Below are 16,512 nucleotides of genomic sequence, written 5' to 3' on the forward strand. Positions count from 1 at the left end.
AAGACCTGAACAGACACTTCTCCAAAGAGGACATCCAGATGGCCTACAGGCACATGAAACGATGCTCAACCTCATTCATCATCAGGGAAGTACAAATCAAAACCACACTGAGATACCATCTCACACCAGTGACAGTGGCTGAAATGAACAAATCAGGAGACTATAGATGCTGGCGAGGATGTGGAGAGACGGGCACCCTCCTACACTGTTGGTGGGAATGTAAACTGGTGCAGCCGCTCTGGAAAACAATGTGGAGATTCCTCAAAAAACTATGAATAGAACTCCCCTCTGACCCAGCAATAGCACTGCTAGGGATTTACCCAAGGGATACAGAAGTGCTGATGCATAGGAGCACATGTACCCCAGAGTTCATAGCAGCAATGTCAACAATAGCCAAATCATGGAAGGAGCCTAAATGTCCATCACCTTATGAATGGATCAAGAAGATGTGGTATATATATACAATGGAGTATTACATGGCCATGAGAAAGAATGAAATCTGGCCATTTGTAGCAAAGTGAATGGACCTCGAGGGTGTCATGCGAAGTGAAATAAGTCAGGCTGAGAATGACAGATACCATATATTTGCCCTCATAGGTCTAGCTGGAGAAGCCTAATAGGGGACCAGGGGGCGGGGAAGGGGGGAAGAGAGTTGGGGAGAGAGAGGGAGGCAAAACCTGAGAGACTACTGAATACTGAAAATGAACTGAGAGCTGAAGGGGAAGGGGAAGGGGGGAAAGAGGTGGTGGTAATGGAGGAGGGCACTTGTGAGGAAGAGCACTGGGTGTTGTATGGAAACCAAATTGACAATAAACTATTTAAAAATTTAAAAAAGTAAACGGAGGAGCAGGGATAAGCTGGGTCCCTCAAAGGGCAGAAAATATACAGACAATCTTGTTAATGAGAAAAGGCACAATATCACACAGAGCCATTTATTTTTTCATTTTTAAGACACCATCTTTTTTCTTAACATTATGAAAAGATAGAGGCGCCTGGGTGGCTCAGTCCATAGAGTGTCTGACTCTGGATTTCGACTCCGGTCGTGATCTCACAGTTCGTGAAATTGAGCCCTGAGTCAGGCTGTGTGCTGACAGTGTTAAGCTTGTTTGGAATTCTCTCTCTGTTCCTCTCTCTCTCTCTTTGCCCCTCGACAACTTGCATGCTCGGTCTCTGTCTCTCTCTAAAAAGAAATAAACATTTTCAAAAACTTATTGAAAGAGTATTAACTTGCAATGTTATGTACCCGTTTTGATTATAGCTTGAGGCACTTTGAGATAGATGTGTGTGTGTGTGTGTGTGTGTGTGTGAGACAGCCTCCACAATCAAGATACCCAGTATATCCATAATCAGGGAACCTTTCCTTATGCCCCATCCAGTCAATACCCTTCTCCAACTCCCAGCTCCAAGAATCACTGTACTTTCTGTGACAGTATATTAAATATTGGCTTTTTAAATGGGGCCTTATATAAAATGGAATCATCGCGTATATATTAAGGTTTTTCTTGTTTTTTTTTACTTTAGCGTAATGTTTTTGAGATCCATTTGTTTTATTTTGTGTATCAGTCATTCATTTTTTTCTCAGGATTATCCCACGGTTGTCTAGATCACAATTCACCTATCCATTCGCCAGTTGATAGATATTTGGCTGGTTCACAGTTTTTGGCTAGGATGAATCAAGGTATAATGAACATTCGTGTTCAGGTTTTTGTGGGAATATATATTTCATTGCTTTCTGATAGGTTCCCTAAGAGTGGAATTGCTAGGTTTCATGGTATTCAGTTAACTTCAAAAAACTTTTTTTGTTAGTGTTTATTTATTTTGGAAAGAAAGAGAGACAGAACATGAGCAGGGGAGGGGCACAGAGAGAGGGAGACACAGAATCTGAAGCCGGCTCCAGGCTCTGAGCTGTCAGCACAGAGTCCGATGCGGGACTCGAGTCCACAGACCCAAGAGATCATGACCTGAGCCACGGTCGGATGCTTAACTGACTGAGCCAACCAGGCATCCCTGAGGTGTGTTTCTCTTTTTAAACTAACCATTTTTTATTTTTTTAAAGATTTCTTTAGTTTTTAAATTTTATTTTTGAAAGAGAGACAGAGAGAGACAGCATGAACAGGGGAGAGTCAGAGAGGAAGACACAGAATCGGAAGCAGGCTCCAGGCTCTGAGCTGTCAGCACAGAGCACGACACGGGGCACAAACCCACAAACCTTGAGATCATGACCTGAGCTGAAAGCAGATGCTTAAGTGACTGAGCCACCCAGGTGCTCTGGAAGTCATTTAACTTTTAAGGAGCTGTCAAACCGTTTTCATGGTAGATACAGATTGTTTGTCAGATATAAGTATTGTGAATCGCTTTGGAGTTTATCTTTTTCAATATTATGAGTGTTCCTTCAAAAGCAAAATTTTCATTATCGATAAGATCCCATTTATTAATTTATCTTTCAGAGCTCTTATATTTTGTGCCCCGTATAAGAAAATGTTGCCTACCCTCGTAACATTTTCTCCTATGATTTCTTCCGGATGTTTTATAATTTAAGCATTTACATAAAAGTCCATGATACATTTTTAGATAACCTTAGCATATGGTGTTAGATAATTTTGCAAGTTATTTTATTTCCGTTTGGATAGCCAATTCTCCCAGCACCATTTATTAATTTATTTATTGAAAATAAATCAACCGTATACCTGAGGCTTTATTTCTGGACTTCAGTCTTTTCCATTTATCTATCTTCCTCTCCTTATGCAGCATCAGTACTGTGACTGTTAATAAGTGTTGATATTAAGTAGTTAAGTCCTCTAAATTTGCGTTTGATTCACCTCTCCTTTACTTTCTTTTCTGTTTCCAGACTTCATTTGGAATAACTGATTATTGATTTAGGATTTTATTTGTCTCCACAGATAGCTTAGTAACTCACCATTCGTGTTTTGCTCTTTTAGCCATTGCTCTAAATTTTATAATATACCCCTTTACCTGATCATTGTCTAACGTCAAATAATACTATGTTACCTCATGTGAAATATAAGAACCTTTTGAAAGTAAGCTTCCATTTCCACCTTCCCTCCTTAGTACTCACGTGCACATTATATGTGAGTATTATATTACTAGTACATTAGTATGTACATTAACACATTAGTGCGAAGTGATTGGTGTTATAGAAGTCGTGGTAAATAAGATCTGTATATGTTATAAACTTTACAATGTATTGTTATTATCTTGTAAACAACGGTCTCTTACAGAAGTTAAAAATAAGAAAGAAACGCCTTTTCATATTTAATCACATACTTATTTTTTTATGCTTTCATTTCCATTTGTATATACTTGCTCCCATCTGGCATCATTTTCCTTCTGCCTGAAAAACTTCCTTTAGCATTCCTTCCAGCGCCAGTCCACTGACTTCAAATTTTATTCACATTTGTTTTACTTCACTCTTGAAATATATTTCCTCTGGATATAGAATTTTAGACCGTCTTTTTTTTTTAATAGCATTTTAAAGGTATGTTTCTAGTGTCTTCCATGACGCATGGTTTCTGAAAATAAATGTGCTTGGAGTCTGGTCATTGCCTCTTGTACGAAACATGTTTATCTCAGGCTGATTGTAAGATTTTCTACTTTACGTTGGTTTTTAGCAATTTGAATATGATGTACCTTTGCCTGGTTTTGTTTATGTTTAGTCTTGGGAGTCCTCCGTTGATCTTAGTAGATTTGTGGTTTCTATTTCTCAAAAATCTGGAAAATTTTCAGTCATCATTTCTTCAAATATATTTCTACCCCACTCCCTCTGGCAATCCAATTTTGTGTCCGTTAGAATACTTGATATTGTGTCATGTTTTATGGATGTTATCCTTATTTATAAGTCTTTGTCCTGTGCTCCGTGTTGGGTAATTTTTATTGCTAGATCTTCAAGTTCATGCATCTGGTTTTCTACAATTTCTAATTTGCTATTAATCTTATTTGGTAAAATATTAATTTGCAGTATTGCGTTTTCACCTCTAGATTTCTACTTCTTTGGTTTTTTTAAGTGTATTTATTTATTTAAGTCTATTTATTTGTTTTGAAAGTGAGCACAGCCAGGGGAGGGGCAGAGAGAGAGGCGTGCAGAGGATCCGAAGCGGGCTCTGTGCTGACAGCTGAAAGCCAGACGCGGGGCTTGAACCCACAAACCGGGAGATCATGACCTGAGCCGAAGTCAGATGTTTGCCCAACTGAGCCACTCTGGAGTCCCTTATTTATTTATTTTTTTGAGAGAGCCATAGACAGCACAAGCTGGGGAGGGGCAGAGAGAAACAGGGAGAGAAAGAGAGTCCCAAGCAGGCTCTGCAGAGTCAGCGCAGAGCCCAACACAGGGCTTGAACTCATGAAACTGTGAGATCGTGACCTGAGCTGAAATCAAAAGTCAAACAATTAACCAACTGAGCCACCTGGGTGCCTCACTTCTAGATTTTTAAAAATAATTTGCTATTTTCTCATTTTCTTCATTTTTTTCCTTTAAATTATTGGACATATTAAGCATATGGCAGGCATTTTAGCAACTTGCAGACAACTCACTCCTTTCTCTCTGATTGTTCTAAAGTTAAATTGTGGTGGGTCTAGATTAACCTTTAGACCAGGGCTAATTCTCCACCAGTACTAAAGCATGATCCTAGTGTCTATGCTGAATGCTCTGTAAATGAGATCTCTTCTCTCCACCTAATAGGAACTCCAATGAGCCCTTTCCCTGTGTGAGCTCTGGGATGGTTGGGCTTACAGCTCTGATAATTATTTTTTTCTGGAAGTTGCTCTTTGCCAGGTATCAGGAGATTTCACGCAAATGAACATTCAGTCACTTCGTACACATCTCTGCATCTCTGTTTCTCTGTAGCTCCCTCTTTTTCAGTATTCTGCCCTTCAAATTCTAGCTGCCTCAGCCTCTGAAAACTCATATATTATTTCATTTAACTCAGCAAAGACACCAGGCTCTGTTTGAGTTTCCCCTCCCTGCCCTGAGGCCCAGAAATTTCCTCCTGACAGAAAGCCAAGTAATTATAGGGCTTTGCTAAGTCCTTTTCCTTTTTTCTGGGATCATAATCCTATGTTGCCCATTTCAGTCTATTAACCAAAAACAGATGTTTCATATATATGATCCAGTTTTCTAATTTTTTTATGGCTGGAAGTTAATTTTATACACCTTTACTCCCTTATAGCCAGAAGCAAAAACTGACATTATCTTTTTGGGAAAGAAATGAAATGCTCCAACACGGAATGTACATATTGATTTTAAAGGCTACCTTCTGGAAAATGTTGGAGTAGGGAAGTCCAGGCTTTCTCCTCCATGATAGCGTTATGAGCTGGCAGAAACTGTCAGGATCAACTTTTACAGAATTCTGGGATCGAACGCAAGTTTTATAACAACCAGGGGAAGCCTCAATGAGGTCTGAAGGTGCAGCTTTGCAATAAGAAAGTAACGTGGCATTTTAGATTGCCAGTTCCTAGACTGGGAGTGGCCACGTGGCAATGGTACAGGTTGCTAGTGGCAGAGTGAACAATAAAGGCCTTATTCTTATTATTTTTAAATGTTTTATTTATTTATTTTTTTTGAGAGACAAAGAGAGACGGAGCATGAGCAGGGGAGGGGCAGAGAGAGAGAGAGGGAGACACAGAATCTGAAGCAGGCTCCAGGCTCCGAGCTGTCAGCACAGAGCCCAACGTGGGGCTCAAACTCACGAACCATGAGATCGTGACTTGAGCCGAAGTCGAATGCTTAACCAACTAAGCCACCCAAGCGCTGTATCTGTCTCAAAATAAATAAATAAATGTTAATAAAGAAATAAATACACTCAAGGAGATGAAGAAAACCATGAAAAAAGAACTAAAATTAAACCAAAAGAATGTCTCAGGGCACCTGGGTGGCTCAGTCAGTTAAGTGTCTGACTTCAGCTCAGGTCACGATCTCGTGGTTCATGGGTTCAAGCCCTGCATCAGGCTCTGTGCTGACAGCTCAGAGCCTAGATCCTGCTTCAGATTCTGTGTCCCCCTCTCTCTCTGCCCCTTCCCTGCTCGTGCTCTATTTCTCTCTCTCAAAATAAAATAAAGACAATAAGAAAATTAAAAAAAAATTAAAAGTGCAGCTACCAGGTGATCCAAGAATTCCACTTCTGGGTATCTACTTAAAGGAAAAAAAAAATCTCAAAAAGGTGTATGCACTCTCATGTTTCTCGTAGCATGATTTACAATAACCAAGACTTGAAGGCAATCTGAGTTCATTGATGGATGAATGGATAAGGAAGATGTGGAATATATTATGTATATACACACACACACGTGCACACACACACACACACACACACACACATATATATACACACATATAATGGAATATTATTTAGGCACAAACATAACGAAATCTTGCCATTAGTGACAACATGGATGAAACTTGAGAGCATTATGCTAAGTGAAATAAGTCAGATAAATACAAATCCCATATAATCTCACTTACACGTGGAGCCAAAAAAAAAAAAGCTCATAAATACATAGAAAAGATTTGTGGTTGCAAGGGTGCAGAGTGGGCAGAATGGGTGAAAGGAGTCAAAAGGCACAAGATTCCAATTATAAAATAAGAAGTCACAAGGATGTAATGTACAGCAAGGTGACTATAGTTAATAATACTGTATCACATATTTGAAAGTTGCTAAGAGAATAGATCTTAAAAGATCTAGTCAGAAGGAAAAAATGTGTAACTAGTATACTGATGGAAGTTAACTACACTTATTGTAGCAATCATTTCAGGATTTATTCAAATACTGAATCATTATGTTGTACATCTGAAACTCATGGTATATGTAAATTACACCTCAGTTTTCTTAAAGGTGAATTAATTAAGTGGTATATTTTGAGACTTTGGAAAAAACTAATAGTTTACCTATTCTTTCATTGGTAAATTTCTTATGATATGAATTTGTTTTAAACTTAATCTTTTATACATCAGGTGTTTTATTTATTTATTATTTTTTATTTTGAGAGAGACAGAGACAGCATAAGTGGGGGAAGGGCAGAGAGAGAGAGAGGGAGAGAGAATCCTAAGCAGATTCCATGCTGTCAGTGCAGAGCTTGACATGGGGCTTGAACTCACAAACCTCGAGATCATGACTTGAGCTGAAATCGAGTCAGATGCTTAACTGACTGAGCCACCTAGGCTCTCCTTTTGTCAAGTATTTTGATATACTGATGATAGTCGAATGTGTGTACTGTGCATAAATCGCTAGAGTTAGCACTCTGAAGGTAGCATAGATGTTAGTATGAGTATACAACAGCCCCAAGCAGAATTACTATATGCATGTGAAGACAAAAACATATGTAGGATGTTACCTCAGCCTTTAGTTAGATTGATCAAGAAAACAGAGAAGACTCAAAACTACTAAGATCAGAAAACAAAGGCAGGGACATTACTCCCAACCTTACAGAAATAGAAAAATAAAAAGAATTTTGAAGGCATGCTATGAAGAGCCGTATGTCAACAAATTAGACAGCTTGAAAGAAATGGGCCAATTCTTTAAAAGACACAAGCTAATGTGGTGCCTGGGTAGCTCGGTGGGTTGAGTGTCTGACTCTTGATTTCAGATCAGGTCATGATCCCAGGGTCATGGGATTGAGTCCCACATCAGGCTCTGCGCTGAGTGTGGAGTTTGCTTAAGAGTCTCTCTTCCTCTCTCTCTCTCCCTCCACCCCTCTTCCCTGCTCTCTGTTTCTCTCTCTCTCTCTCTCTCTCTCTCTCTCTCTCTCTCTCTCTCTCTCTCTTTCTCTGTTTAAAATAAAAATAAGGCACTAGCCACTGAAACCCACCCAAGAAGATATAGGATGTTGCTTTCATATGCACCAACTAGAATGATCTACATGCTATAAGAATGATTTAAACAAAATGCTTGAGGATAGTTAGAAAGGAGTAATTCATTTCAACTGGGAGAATTGGGGTGGGTAGGAATATCTTTCAGGTAGAGCCTGTATTTTACATCAAGAATTTAATACAAAGCTTGTCCAACAGTATGAGCATAGTAATTATTTTTTTCTTCATGAATGATTAAAAACCATGAACTTCTCTAATGGATGTAGTTTATAATGATAGTAACAGCATGTTATAGATTTTTCTGGAACATTTCCAGGTGAGCCAGCCGAAGTTCAAAACATCTTTGCAACTTTCCTCAGGAACCCTGCCCCTCTAGGCTTTCCTTCTGATTTTTTATTCTTTGTCAGTTAGATGACTAAGCACAGAAACAGAGCAGGAAAAATTCCCCGCCTCCCATTGGGGACAAAGGACTTGTAGGTATATCTAAAAATGATCACAATGTATAAATGAATTAATGTGCTACAATTGTTTGATCTGTACTAGGGGAGCAAACACGTGCTCTAAATGATCAGAACTACCCACCTACCCCAACACACTCCGATGAAGATGAATCCAATTTAGAGTGGATAAATCTCAGGAAAGAAAAACATGCAAGTAGCTAGAGATTTATTGGGCATTTATTATTGTTTTATTGGTTGCTTTAGTTGGTTTTTATGACCCGCAAACCCTAAAAATGATTGATGTGGGAGAGAGTGATAGGACATCTTAACTACTATATGTTTCTTTCACTTCAGCTTTACATTTGACAATTCTTTTTGATTGAAATCAAACTGAAGATAAATAATAAAACGAATGCCTCTGCTTTGGTCCCAAATAATCTTGTTCTTGAAAGCAGAAAAATCGTGGCCACTAGTCATACCATCTCTAGGCAGTTCTAAATTAAAAAATGGAAAACACATTTTGATTGGTATCCATGCAGAAGGTTCATGTCCGGGGCTCTGTGGAAGACAAAAAAGAGTTCTATGAAGAGGGCAGGAGGTGAAGAGTTCAAGAGGTATCCACCAATGACATTTAAATAATAGCAAAGCTATTTCTGTAACAACTGCATAAAAGAGACGTGTTTCTCATCTGCAGAATAGGATGAAAAAGCCGTAAAGAATCTAACTCCTGCGATTCCCAAATGAAGTGCAAGAATTAATTGAGTCAATGAAGAGTTTGCTCTTCACAATACTAACTGAGACATCTCATTTTCTGCTGCTCTAGCTGACAGATTTCACATTTTTACTCCGCTTGTATATTAATAAAACAACGTACTGTGTGGTTTCACTTTCATGGGCTTTTCGTTGACATGTTGACGTGAATTTTCATTATTCGTTCTATTATGCAACCTGAACACATCTTTGATTCTTTTCCTCGAGTTGAAGTTGACAAGAAAGACTTCAACTGTCTGAATGTAGATCCCTAGGAAAAAAAAAATCTTTGTCAATAAAGGTGATGGAGGTAAATTTAACCTAAATGGATAATTGGAAGGAAGAGGGTCTGGAGCTGCCTTCTAGATGAAAAATGAAAGGAATTCAGAGAGAGAGAGAGAGAAACAGAGAAAGAGGGACAGGGAGAGAGGAGAGTGAGAAGGCAAAGGAGAGGGAAAGAGACAGAAAGAAAGAATAGAGAGAAAAAAAGAAAGAGAGAGAGGAGGAGGAGGAGGAGGAAAGGAAATAGGGACTCTTGGACCTCGAGCGTGTCATGCTAAGCGAAATAAGTCAGGCGGAGAAGGACAGATACCATATGTTTGCACTCATAGGTCTAACAGGAGAGAACTAACAGAGAACCATAGGGAGGGAAAGGGGGAAAGAGAGATAAGGAGACTGAGGAACACAAATCCTGAGAGACTACTGAATACTGAAAACGAACCACAGACTGAAGGGGGAGGGGGAGGGGGGAAGGGGGTGATGGTCATGGTGGGGGGCACTTGTGGGGAGAAGCACTGAGCGTTATATGGAAACCAATTTGACAATAAACTATTAAATAAAAAAAAATAAAGGATGAAATGCTTTTGGAAAAAAAAAAAAAGACCTGTGGGGGGAGCGGGGGAGGGAAGACCCTGACTTTAAAACTGCAGGCTTTCATCGGCCTTTGGCGGGGGGTATATAGAAGTCAATGAGGAGGATTTCTCCACAGGAGGCAAATTGCCTTGTGAATTCTGAAAATCACACAGTACTTATAAAACATTGAACATATTCCTGGTTGCAAGTACTGAAGTATGCCTTTTGGTACTTCTTAAGGAAAGTTTTACATCACAGACATTTGTGTTTCAGAGCCTCCTTCTCGTTCTGAGTGCAGGCTGAATAGCCTAGAGAGAGGGGGCATAGCTCTTACATCAATTGTTCTGCAAATCTGCTTTTGGCTTTGTCTCGGGTTTAAAATATTCTCAATCTGTAACAATGAGCACAGTTGGGCAAGTTATGTTTTGCCTGAATAAGTGCTCTTCCCCCCACAATCAGCCTGCATTCCCCAATAATGACAAATTTCAGAGCGCCTGTGTGGCTCAGTCCGTTAAGCGTCCAGCTCTTGATTTTGGCTCAGGTCATGATCTCATGGTTGGTGAGTTCAAGCCCCGCATCGGGCTCTGCACTGACCACACGGAGCCTGCTTGTGATTCTCTCTCTCTGCCCCTCTCTTGCTCACTCTCTCTCTCAAAAATAAATAAATAAACTTTTAAAAATAAAAATAAAAAATAATTTTAAAAACGACAGGCTTGATACGAGTGTCAGAGGAGGCAGAATGGGTGAGTGATCGTGTAAGTGACAGGCAACTTCTCTGAGAACTAACATCAAATTAGTGACAGAAATGAAACTAGATGTCAGATCTTGCTACTAGCGGGCCATTGCCTTACACAAGAGCCCTCAAAGGGCACACATTCTTTCCCTTGGATTTAACCTGTTTCCTGACCCTAGTACATCTCCCTCACCCCTGCCCGGAGATCCTGTAATAGCCTAAGCCAAAACGTACCTCTTTTGTGAAACCTGGCTAAACTCCATTCTCCAGCCCACACTGATCACAGACTTACCCCTCTGGCTCCTGGCACAACGTTTCAGCTTTAATTTTGCTGTGCGTTATGCCCTTAATCGTGTAGTACTTTGGACTTATGCTTGATTAATTCATGGGGTCTTTTGTTCCTTCAGTTTAATTGCTGATTCTTTAAGGACAGGGGCCGTGTTTCCCCGCTTGCTTAATTATTGTTATTAATAACAACTCACAATCCTTTGCCACCCACCCGCCCACAACCTTACGTAGAACAGACAATTGATAGATTTTTGTTGTTACAGCTAGAGTTTTAAATGAATCGCAGGCACTTTCAAAAACATTTTAAAAGCGTGCTGTTTTCCTCTTTGTACATTTCTCTGTTTTTTCAAATTCTATACAATGACTCTGCATTACCTTTAAAGTAGAAAATGAAGTGCTATTAAAAAATTGAGAGGCCCCCATTTTGTTTCCTTTAATGATCGCTTCCCTCACAGCATCAGCTGGGACTTCTATTCTGATGGCTCCTAAAGCTACACTCTCCCTGAACTTTTCACCCAAGCCGTATCCATGTCGATCTCCCCTCTCATGGTCTACAGGTCTCTCTTCAAACTCTGGGTCTTAAATTGATTCCAAGGGAGTGTTTATTCAATCAGCTAACAAACATTGTCAAGCGCTGGTAAATGCTAGGGGCAGTCTGAGGTCTCGGTACACATCGGAAGTGAAACAGACAAGGTTACCCAGTGACGCTTAGTGGGGAGAGAGACACAACAAACAGATAAACAAATCAAAACTCTGTGACTTCTCATTGAAGAAAGTAAATTCCAGATTCAGATTTAGAGTCCGAGAGCTAGAAGAAACGTGAGCACATTTCAAATCTTTCTATCTTCTACTTTTAGTTTTCAGGTCCAGGGAGACTAAGTTTCGTCCCACCGTCACACCGGGGAACCCAGGCTTGTACAGAGGTCCTGGCTCTCAGACTGGTGCAATTTTGTTTATACCTTCATCCTGTCACCCATCTATTTAAGATGACAGCTCATCTTCTGAAATACAGCGTCTCTAAACAAGTATTAATTGACAAACAAGGGGCACCTGGGTGGCTCAGTCGGTTAAGCGTCTGGCTTCGGCTCATGTCTCCGGGTTTGTGGGTTTGAGCCCAGCATCAGGCTCTGTGCTGACAGCTCAGCTTCGAATTCTGTGTCTCCCTGTCTCTCTATCACTCCCCCACTCACACTCTGTCTCTGTCTCTCTCTCTCTCAAAATAAATAAATAAACATTTAAAATAAAATTAAATAAATTAATTGACAAATAAGATGTTTCAGGATGTGTACTAGGTTCTAGGGGTAAAGTGGTGAAAAAAAATGATTAACAACATCAAAACAACAAATGTAATCTCTGCCATCAGGGAACTTATGTTAAAGAATTTGAATCTTGACAGAGGTATTTTTCTTTTACTAGACCTTTCAGAGAACCAGCTTTTGACTTTGTCGATTTTCAATTTTTGTTACCATTTTTGCATTGACTTGATTTTCTTATATCTGTCGATTACTTCCTTTTTCCAGTTCCCTTGAGTTGACTCCGTTGTATTTTTCTCCCCTCTTCATTTGTCTACAAATGCGATTTTTATCCTTTAAATCCTAAACTGGGAGAGAAGATTTTAAGAATACACATTTTTCTTTCCTGCCGCATTTCCACTTCATCGCTAATCTGAAATGCCGTGTTCGCATTATTGTTCAGGTACAAATGTTTTCTTATTTCTATTACGACTTCTTCTTTGGACTCAAAATTGCATAGAATGTTTTTCTGAGGGTTTTCTAAAGATAAGGGGCTACTCTTTTTTTATGATTTTTATTTTTATCACATGGTCATCAGCGAATTTTACACCTGTTTCATGACCTGTACGTGGTCACTATCTGTGTTACATGGATGTGTTATCATCTAAATGATGGGTACACATGTACAATCTCCTGAGAGTTTTTATACCATTAATATCCTTATTTGTGTTTTATCTGTGTGATCTGTTTGATTTCTGGAGAAACCTGTGCTGAAATCTCCTGGGATAATTACTGATTTGTTTATTTTCCTATGCAATACTTTCTGTTTTCCCTCTATATTTTAAGCCTACATGACTTCAGCCGTTCATCACATTTTCTTGTATCATGTTTTTCCTCATATAACCCTTAATTTCCTAAAGTGCAAACTTGAGTACATGGTTCTTCTGCTCAAAAATTCTTCATGATGCATTTGTCAATGTATCTTTTTTTAACACTTTTGCATGATTTCTGTGGTTGAGATCTACCTTATAGGCCTCCTCCTATTTCCGCTAGTTCCTCATCATGAGATGTTCGTTTTCACACCGATCTCATTTCTCGACATTGCTCTCACAGCTAGGCATACCCCCCCCCTTCTATCCTTCATTTATCTAATTCCTACCTATTCCTTAAGGATATGTCCTCCAAAAAGCCATCTTATTCACCTGGACATGCACTTAACACTCCTTTCTCAGACATCCAGAGAACAATGGGTCTGAAAGGTATTGGATAGTTTTGTGTTTTTACTGGACTGGAAAATTTTTTGAGGGAGAAGGTACATCTTTTTTGGAAAAAAAAATTTATTTATTTATTTTGAGAGAAAGAGAGCACAGGTGAGGGAGGGGCAGAGAGAGAGGCAGAGAGAGAATCCCAAGCAGGCTCCACGCTGTCAGCACAGAGACTGATGCGGAGCTGGAAATCAAGAAGCTTGAGATCATGACCTGAGCCAAAGTCAAGTCAGACGCTTAACCGACTGAGCGATCCAGGCGCCCCAAGGAAGGAGCTATATCTTATACATTATAAGGTATAGCATATAGTTGGAATTTAATCCATTTATGCTGCTTAAGGGTTTTATTGGCACTGTCCTCTAAATGGAGAAGTTGATGTTTATTTGCCAAGGTAAATGGAAACCAAGACTGAAGATCCAATGTGTTGAAAGCCTGGCGTGCTAACTGAGTTTGGTCTAACTATGAAAACCTTGTTAATCTTGTTTTGGAGGGATAAAAATTTTTCTTACTATTGCTATATTAATTCCTGTATGTAAGAGCAACAGAATGGAAAGTTTTATCCTCTAATAAACTGAAAATAGAATCGCCAGACAGGTCTAGTCACTAAGCCACAGATGAAGCATAGTTATGCATGCTAGGGATTCCATTCTTACTTACAAGTCCTGCTTATATTTGAATTGCATCCAAACCAAGAACAAAATGGTAAGAAAAAAGTCTTTTCACTTTCTTTTTTATGAAAAAGATCAAATAAATTTAAAGGGAATTTTCAAAAGGTTAGTTGCTGGTTCAATTTGGTTCCTGACAGTTTATTACATGCTTCAGTACCCAGGATGTTTTCTGCAGAGTGATCACTAATCAATGTCTTATTAAGAAATGGTATTTCTAGTAAATCATGGAAAGAGCATCTGTCTCAATACCCTAATTCCTTTTCTCATAGTTTGATTCTGCAGAGCTCACAGAATTTCATCCATAAAAAAAGACCACAATGATGGCTGTGCCATTGTAGTCAAAGTCATCTTATTTGAGAGTCCATCTTTCACAGAAAATCTTACTTTTAATTTCTTAAAATATTCTGGTGGGCATGTATAAGGTTTAAGGATAATTCATACAATGACCTCTTCTTATTGAACTTGGAAGCCTTAAGAAATGAGGTTTATCATTCAACTTGAACACAAGGCAGCTCTTATCTGTTTTATTTCAAGAGTTGAGTGATTTTGGGGAGGTAAGTAGTTCCTTCTCCATCACTCTACTTGCTCCATGTAGAAGGCCTTTTCCTAGAGTGATACCCTTGGCCTTTCTCCCACCAGAGAAGGATTGGCTTCACTGATTGGTGAATCTATATCATGATGTAAAGGGTATGTTCCTGCACAGTGATACTGAAGTTTACCAGATGTGCCGATCACTTCCCAGTTCGTGCTCTTAACCATTTATTTGCACTGTTCATAAACTCGGACATTCACAGGGTAAAGTAAATTGTCCAAGATTACAAAAATGTTTAGAGTTCAAACTGGAATTCTAGGGGTGGCTGGGTGGCTCAGTTGGTTAGCTGCTCAGGGTGGGATGTTGTAAGGAGGAAAGTCCATCTGTTTAAAAAGAAAAGTGGCTTGGGGATGCCTAGGTGGCTCAGTCAGTTAAGCGTCTGACTCTTGATTTCGGCTTAGGTCATGATTCGATGGCTCATGAGTTTGAGCCTGGCACTGACAGTGCAGTGCCTGCTTGGGATTCTCTCTCTCTCCCTTTCTTTGCTCTCTCTGCCCCTCCCTTGCATGTACTGTCTCTCAAAATAAATAAAATAAACATTTAAAAAAATCTCGGATTTCTAACACAGGTGTTTTTGACTCTAATGTTGATTTTTTTTGAAAAAAAATCACTATACCATATTTGTCCAGAGTAATGTAAGATTTGAATAATGGAGAATACTACTTCTGACCAATATAGAATGACAGGGAGTAGATTTACCACCCCTCCTGAAACAAAAGAGAGCAAAATATAAAAAACAATGGTTTTTAAGATGCTGGCGAAAAAGCATTGAAGGAAAGTGATTCCAGAGAGAAAGGAAAACAAATCAGCTGAGTACTATGCCCCAGATTATCTGCTTGAGTTCCCAGGCTTCTCACAGAGCAGGATAATCCTGGTGGGGACTCGGTATCCCTGAGGTAAGAAAATGGAGCTGAAAGTCTAGGCAGAACAATGTGACCAGGGTTCACAGAACAGAACACCGCATAGGAGACAGGTGCACAGACTGAGAACCACAGACATCTTCAGAGGATGCCCCTATGGTACTTGGCTGAGACCTGATTAGCGCATATGTATGAGGAAATGAAATGAGGCAGGAGTAGGTGGGGAATATAATCCAAAAAAAAAAAAAATCCCAAAACAGAGACTAGCGGCCCATGTTCATATGGGGCCAGTAATAATGCCTATTTTCATCAGCCAGACTGGAAAAACACATAATTCATGTGGCAGTGGGTATAGTATTTAGGAAGCTCTTTCTAAAAAAAAAACAAAAAAAACCCAGAAATTTATTTTCTTTCAGTTTTGGAGGCTCGAAATCCAAGGTCAGTGGAGTTAGTTTCTGGTAAGACCTCTCTCCTTAGCTTGCAGAGAGCACTTTCTCATTGCATTCTTACATTGTCTTTTCTTATGCAAGCCAGTGCAGAGAGAGTTCTGGTAACTCCTCCTCTTCTTGGAAAGATTAGGGGATTAGGGCCCCACCCTTATGACTTTATTCAACCTTAATGGCCTCCTTCAAAGCCCAATCTCCTAAAGGCCTCACCTCTCTCTACATGGAAGATATTGAGTCACGTTGGCAGTTAGGGCTTTGACATGTGGATTGGAAGGCTATGTATGATTCAGCTGAAGAATCATCATGTCCTTGGACGCCTGTGTGGCTCAGTTTGGTTGAGCATCCAATTCTTGATTTCGGTTCAGGTCATGATTCTCTCTCTCTTTCTCTCTCTCTGCCCCTTGTCCATTCAAGCTCTCTCTCTCCCTTTCAAAATAAATAAATAAACATTTGAAAAAAGGATCACTATGTACTTAACAATGATAACAGTGCACATTTATCATAGATAGTAATACTCTATTTTATAAATGAGGAAAATGAAGCTCAGAAGAGTTGTATCACTAAATT

General features: G+C 39.5%; 1 pseudogene; it reads right to left on the reverse strand.

Moving 5' to 3' along the window:
* The window catches only part of LOC115283471, a 21,956-nt pseudogene extending 19,013 nt beyond the window's left edge, over nt 1-2,943 (reverse strand).
* Nucleotides 2,944-16,512: the final 13,569 nt, after the last annotated feature.

Source organism: Suricata suricatta, chromosome X, assembly GCF_006229205.1.
Source record: "Suricata suricatta isolate VVHF042 chromosome X, meerkat_22Aug2017_6uvM2_HiC, whole genome shotgun sequence".
NCBI classification, from domain to species: Eukaryota; Metazoa; Chordata; class Mammalia; order Carnivora; family Herpestidae; genus Suricata; species Suricata suricatta.